Source organism: Rhamphochromis sp. 'chilingali' (assembly GCF_963969265.1).
Source record: "Rhamphochromis sp. 'chilingali' genome assembly, chromosome: 21".
Taxonomy (NCBI): domain Eukaryota; kingdom Metazoa; phylum Chordata; class Actinopteri; order Cichliformes; family Cichlidae; genus Rhamphochromis; species Rhamphochromis sp. 'chilingali'.
This window is the reverse complement of record NC_137949.1, coordinates 7,320,227-7,326,738: the sequence shown is the minus strand read 5'-3', so window position 1 is coordinate 7,326,738 and position 6,512 is coordinate 7,320,227. Positions and strand designations below refer to the sequence as shown.

General features: G+C 34.6%; 1 long non-coding RNA gene across 3 annotated transcripts; it reads right to left on the bottom strand.

The window, feature by feature from the left end:
• Positions 1 to 2,313: 2,313 nt before the first annotated feature.
• On the bottom strand, positions 2,314 to 5,423 carry LOC308389324. 3 transcript variants are annotated; one of them, XR_013970254.1, is made up of 5 exons: positions 5,338 to 5,411; positions 4,574 to 4,639; positions 4,068 to 4,223; positions 3,523 to 3,615; positions 2,314 to 3,225 (listed from the first exon to the last, which is right to left on the bottom strand). It is a non-coding gene; the product is annotated as an uncharacterized lncRNA (long non-coding RNA). The 3 variants fall into 3 exon arrangements; XR_013970255.1 differs by lacking the exon at positions 5,338 to 5,411 and adding an exon at positions 5,182 to 5,331; XR_013970253.1 differs by lacking the exon at positions 4,574 to 4,639 and having other exon boundaries at positions 5,338 to 5,423.
• Between the last annotated feature and the right edge of the window lie 1,089 nt (positions 5,424 to 6,512).

Sequence of the window (6,512 nt, the reverse complement as noted above, 5' to 3'; positions counted from 1 at the left end):
GAGCATCTGTCTTATATTGTTTGGTAGATAAGATGAGTTGAAGTGTTTTCAGTCTGTCTGTAAAGATGTTCAAAGTGAATGTTATGGGTAATTTCCCATGTTTCTGTCTCGTTGTCTGTTAGTGTTTGACACAGCGAGTATCAGGGTTTTTTTTTTTTTCATTTAGTCATTTTTCATTTTTGGATGACCATCACTTATGTGGAAACACTTCCTCCTTGGACCTCAGACACTTATTCCATTTTCTACAGTCAAACTTTCTCCTAAATTCTTGTCTTAGAGCTGCAGGCTTCTCTCTTAAAACATCGTCACCACGTGCTCTGCTTCACTTGGAGGTAAACATAGTTTTGTACACAGAGAAATGGGGAAATGTGCATGTTGGTTCCGAATGCTTTTGATTTACTAACATACGAACTGTGGTGATAACAAAATAGGCTGGCACGCAACGTTTCGCAAATTTAACAGTAATTTTTCTGTGTGGACTACTTGTGTATTAGTGTATAAGTCCATGTATTAGTAAATGAGGCTCATTGTCTGCACCATGTTTCACAGATGATGCAGTAGTGAAAAGTTTTTTCTCTCCTTCTTCTGACTTTCCCATGTTTCTGATACAAGTTAATCTTGGTTTCATCTTTTCAAAGATGGCTTTTCGAAACCTGTGCGAGGTCTTTTAGATGTTTTCTGGCAAATCTAATCTGACCTTCTTGTTCTTCAGTGTAACCTCATGTTTGCACCTTGTTGTAAACCTTGTTGTATACTGCTGAATAGAAACCAAGTCTTGTAACAACATGGATAAATAATACTCGGAAGCGCTGGAATATTGTTTCACATGTAACCTTTAGGTAAATAGTGAGGTTTTCATGTTGATATTATCCAATAGTTTTGTAAGAATAAAACAGAATACTTTATGGTACTGCTTTTAAAAAATGTACACATCCACTGGAAGAAGTCAGAATTTCTGCAGTGATTCATGTTTGTTTCTTGGTTTGTGCAAGTTAGTATAGAATAATTCTTTATTCTTGCATATGTACCAGAAGATAAATGGCAATATTGTGTTTACAGTGAAGTAGCAAAACACACTGTTTAAAAATATTACCTTTGTCCTCATGTTTGTTGCGTTTGACATCAGACAAAGAAAAATGACATATTTCACATCAAAATGACAAACATTACATGTTTGTCATTTTGTACAGGAAAACAGACATAACTGTGAAAGTCAATTAATTTCTCAGGTAAATTTATTTTTATGTGTATTATTATTATTATCATTATGTGTTTTGTATAAGTTGATTCAAATGTTTGGATTTTTTTTTTTTTCACTTTTTGTGATTGTAGCTACACTCAAAAAAATGAAACGTTGACTTTAATTAAAATTATTTTGTCAACAGGTTCCACGAAATTGAATTATGTTAGTTTAAAGCAAAAATCTTTAGTTCATCTAATTTAAAAAAACTACTTAAGATTAACAAGACATATTTAAGACTAACTAAATCAAGTTATGTTGTATGAACATAGATGATATATTTTCAGGTTAGATAGTTTAGATTAGTTACTTCAACACATTTCTTATTTGTGGCAGTAAAATGTTAAATTTAAGTTAGATTAATTCAAATATTATATTTTCAGCCACCTTGTGCTTTATTAATTAGTTTTACATAAATCTATTTTGTCAACAGGTTCCACACAAATGAATTAAGTACATCCAACTTATTTTTTTAAATTTATTTTATTGCCAACACATTCAGTGAGCATTTGTGTAAACCCAGTCCAAAATAAAACACAACAGCTCATTAGGGTTAGTAATTAACAGTATGTAGACAGATGCAACATCAAGACTTTAAATTAAATGTCTGTATCTACCAGAAATAGAAGAGAAAAAAAACGCATTGAAGATCACATAACACATTGATAAGATGACACTTGAGTTATGCACATGTGATGCTAGTAAGGTCTGTGAGTGTTTTTTTCTTTTAGTGTCTAAAATGGATAGCAAAGTTGCTATTTGCAATGATTGCTTAGGGTCAGTCCAGTAACACAATGCCAATGAAGTGCTTTCCTTTAACAATGCAAAGTGAAGTGTCCACCTCAACAGCCACAATTTAAAAAAAAAAAAATGTAACAACAACAACAACAATAATAATAATAATAATAATAATAATAATAAATAGTCCACTGATATTAGCAATCAAAGAAAATTACATCACCATCCCAAATAAAACTTTAACAAAACATGCCAACATTATGGTCTAACAATAAAACAGCTTGTCAGCGTTCAGTTTTTTTGCAACAGCACAGCAGTAACCATTTAACACTCGCCACTGTCAACATTTATTTTACCAGTGTTTGGGCAAAAAACTTCAGATGTAAACATTTTAACATGGAAACAATTGTTCGTCTTTAAAAGTCCACAAAATATACATTCATCCTGCATTCCCAACTTGGATGATCTGATATCCTCGTGTTGGTGTTGTTCCCAGACCATCATGAAAATGTTGTTCCAGGTTCAACATTGCAAGTGACCAATCACATTGTTGTGACGTTATTCTATTCCAAGCCATTCGTGCATTTATGAAATTCCAATGTTGCAAGGACAATATCAATTCTGCTTACTGTTTATTAAAGGGTTACGGTTAGGGTCAGTTGATCGGCGGACAGAGGCGGTTTCACGCAGCTTAAGTACAGTTTTTTGTTTTACGCCGGTTTTTCCCGAAGTCGCAAAAGTATGACGTCACAACATTCTGATTGGTCACTTGCAATGTTGATCCTGGAACAACATTTAGTATGATGATCTGGGAACAACACCAACACGAGGATATCAGATCAACCTCCTAACTTACCCTTAATTTTAGTATGTATTGCAATTACCTTTACAATGCACACAATGTAACACAAACTGAATATGAACATATTTCTACCTCATAACAATATGCCTTGAACGCTAATATACACACCACCCTTCAACATTTCTGGTGCAGTATCATCTCTCAATTAAATCCTTTAAATCTCAATACTTTTGATTGTCTCTTAGCTTTCAGTCTTGAGGTTAACTGAGATTCAGTGCATATATCCCACCCATTAAGAGTGCACATGCAGAGGCCAGGTCTTCCAGGTCATGCAGGACACACTAGATGGTTATACCCACATCGGCTGGAGGAGTGCTGGCATCAGCTCTTTCGATGGTAAAGATAGCAAGGGTAATTTGTTCCAGCTCCCTCTGAACAGCTGTAGCTTAGACACAAAAACATAGAAAAATGGCATCCAGTTTTAAAAAAAGAAAGAAAAAGGGCCAAAGCTACCCTTTAATGACGTAAACACAATATTAGGAACATGCACCCCAGTGCGCCACTATTTTAGACTACAGATTCAACGATAAATATAAATAGTTTGGGTATACAAGAAGATTTCCCAAAACATTTAAACAGGTTCCATGCAAATTACAACAACAACAACATTACAACATGCAACAACATTAGTTATTCAAAATTTGGTTTAATACAGATAAAAAACTAAACTAAAATTACCAACCAATTATTCTTTGAAGAGGATGCTTGGGTCTTCATTCAGGTAAAAAGGTAGTGCCCTGAGGACACACTCCCTCCCCTTTTCAATGGTTTCCTTCTGTAGAGAGTGGCAGAGATACAGGAAGAGAAAACAGATATACTTTAGGATGACAGAAACTCACATTATACGCAAAATGAATGACATATCCACTGCACAGATAGACATGTACACAAGACCAACTAATCATCACATGGACATGAATAGTTAACCTGTTGGGCAGGGTTTCCACCACATTATATATGTCCATAATGGAGGTAAAGACAAACTAATACATCATCTTTTTTGCATTCAAAACATAACATAAAAACATTCACTTCTGGTTTAACCTAAATCAAGGGATCAGATTTTACATATGTTTAGGTAATTTAAATTTTCCAACGTTTTGAGTACCAAACTTTGTCTTGCTTAATATAAATGTAAGTGCACTGTGCAGCTACCATACACTAGCTGTTTAAATTTGAAAATGATCTTATTAGCCATAATATTTTGCTACCAACAGAATAACGCACCTGTGTGGCTGGGGCCAAAGTTTGTCTAATTTTCTTCCCTGCAACGCCTCCTTTTTTCTTGAAGACTTTTATGAGCTGGTCAGTGTATTGGTCAAGTTGTGTAAAAAGCCTTGGAACATGTGCAGCAGTAGTAATCCTCACATATTCTGCTTCCACCTGAAAATATGTCAACAAACACAACATACTGTACTGTAAATATACATACTATATGTACACATATACAAACTAAAACTAATGTAGAAAGACCTCATTAAAGCTATAATTTTAACACAAACATTTACACAAAATGCTAATGGAGCCATTACAGCTTTTATTGTTATTTATCAAGTTCCAAAAAATATTGATCACAGCTGATCTGAAAAGAATTTCATGCCTCAGGCCCTTGAACTGCAACCTTTACCATGGTTCAGATGTGGAGAAGAAATAACAGGGGCATGGGATGGGTCACAAAAGAAAACTTAACTTATAAAACAGTTTTGTTTTTAAAAGTATAACAGTTCACATACCACATACAAGCTCAGCAGTACCACATACACCACATCAGTATAGGAGGGAGCAGGTAAAGGCAGGATCTGAGATTTATAAAGAAAAAAAAAAATTAATTCCTTAATTTCAAGAAGCAAATTATTGTTTGAATTACAACTAAATAAAATACTACTCAGAAGAAAAGCAAGAGATTGACACTGCCATGTGCTAACTTTCTATAGAAGCAATTATCACCAGGTCTGTCGACCTCCATTGTCTGTCCACTCATATGTCTTGAATAATTTTATTAAAAAAAGTAAGTGTGTACTTTCACAAACTGTAATTTATAACTACATTGATATGTATAACTCCGCTAGGAAACATGCTGTATTTACAGACCATTTTTACATAATACAGATTACTGATAGAGCAGAACAATGGTGTCACAGTGGCTTTCGCCCTTGACTTTTTGGATTTTAAATGTCACTTTATGCTATCCTTGCTATCCTATTCGATATTTCCGACTCTCGGATTACAGAAAAGGAATCCCAAGAAAGCAAATGGAAAAATAACCCCTTGAAAGAATAACCCCATGAACCCCTGTAGCTAATCCCTTAATAAAACAAAAAACAATAAAAATGTTTCTTACACAGTCCACAAAATAAGCATGTCCAGGACCCAGTAAAACTAATGTAAAACAAGCACACGCAAACGATATAACATGTCTTGTAAGACAAACGCAAAATATAACCATGCTGGACATATAGATACTACACAACATAGTCAAAGAAAAAAGTGGTCTTACCTCTCAAAGAAACAGCAGCTTGGCGCCAAAACAGCCTTTTTCAGTTAAATTTGAAGTCTTGTGCATGAGCAGGCACAAGCCGTGAAACCTTCTTGTTCTGCGCTGTTTCATTACAACTGTTTTTGCATTACTGCCACCTTGTGGATATACAAGGTATATCGATCCTAATTGACTTAACTTAAATGTTATGCGATCAAGTAACACATTAGTATTATGTACGTTGAATAATAGACACAATTACGTAGACTTGATTAGAAAAACATATGTTAACTTAACAAAAACATATATTTTAAGTAAAATGAAAATAAATAATTAATATACACTGAACAATCCACCTCATTCATTTTTTTGAGTGTAAGAAAATGTAAACATTGTGTAACTGAAATGCATATTTTATAATACCAATAAAAAGCCACTATATCCACTAAGCACTATCAGCCTAACCCACTCACATTTGTTCATTTATTTGGACTGGAAATGTTTTCTTTTATTGAAGCAAATATCTGTAACGATGTGCATAAAACAGCACTTGGAAACAAATCTCAAATATTTCTATCATCTTATTTAAAAAAGACAATTCAACTTTCCCCCCCCAAAAAGGTATGGACAAAGACTAAACCCCTGCACACACAACTACAGCACACAACCCCCTCTAGTGGACATACATGTCCTGATGTCACGTCGGATTTGGTTTTATTACAACTTTTGTTTATTTACCTAACATAGAAACCGAAACAACAACATGAGAGCTTGCTTCTTCACCTCTAAAGTATACATTTGTCCAGGGCTGGACTGGGACAAGAAAAATCAGCCCGGGCATTTTGACTAGTGACCGGCCCACCAGGTATCATAGGAAGAGCCATAAAGTCTTTGAATGAAAACGAACGCTGTTGTGAGAGTGATGTACAGTCTTGTTGTTATATATGTATGATTTCTATACATTTTACATCAGATAAACATTTTGGTTGTAGGATTCAGATAATTATTTATTAAAAGCCAGACATTTTAAATGAGAATAAGAAAGAAAAGTATTTCTTTTTGCCCCCCTCTCCCTGTTAATGCCCTACCTGGCCCCTTGGCAGAACTTTGCTAGACCCGCCCCTGCACAGTTACCAGCTGTCAGCTACATAGAAAAGGCTCCTGGTGTTATTTGTCTCTCAGAAACAGTTCATAAC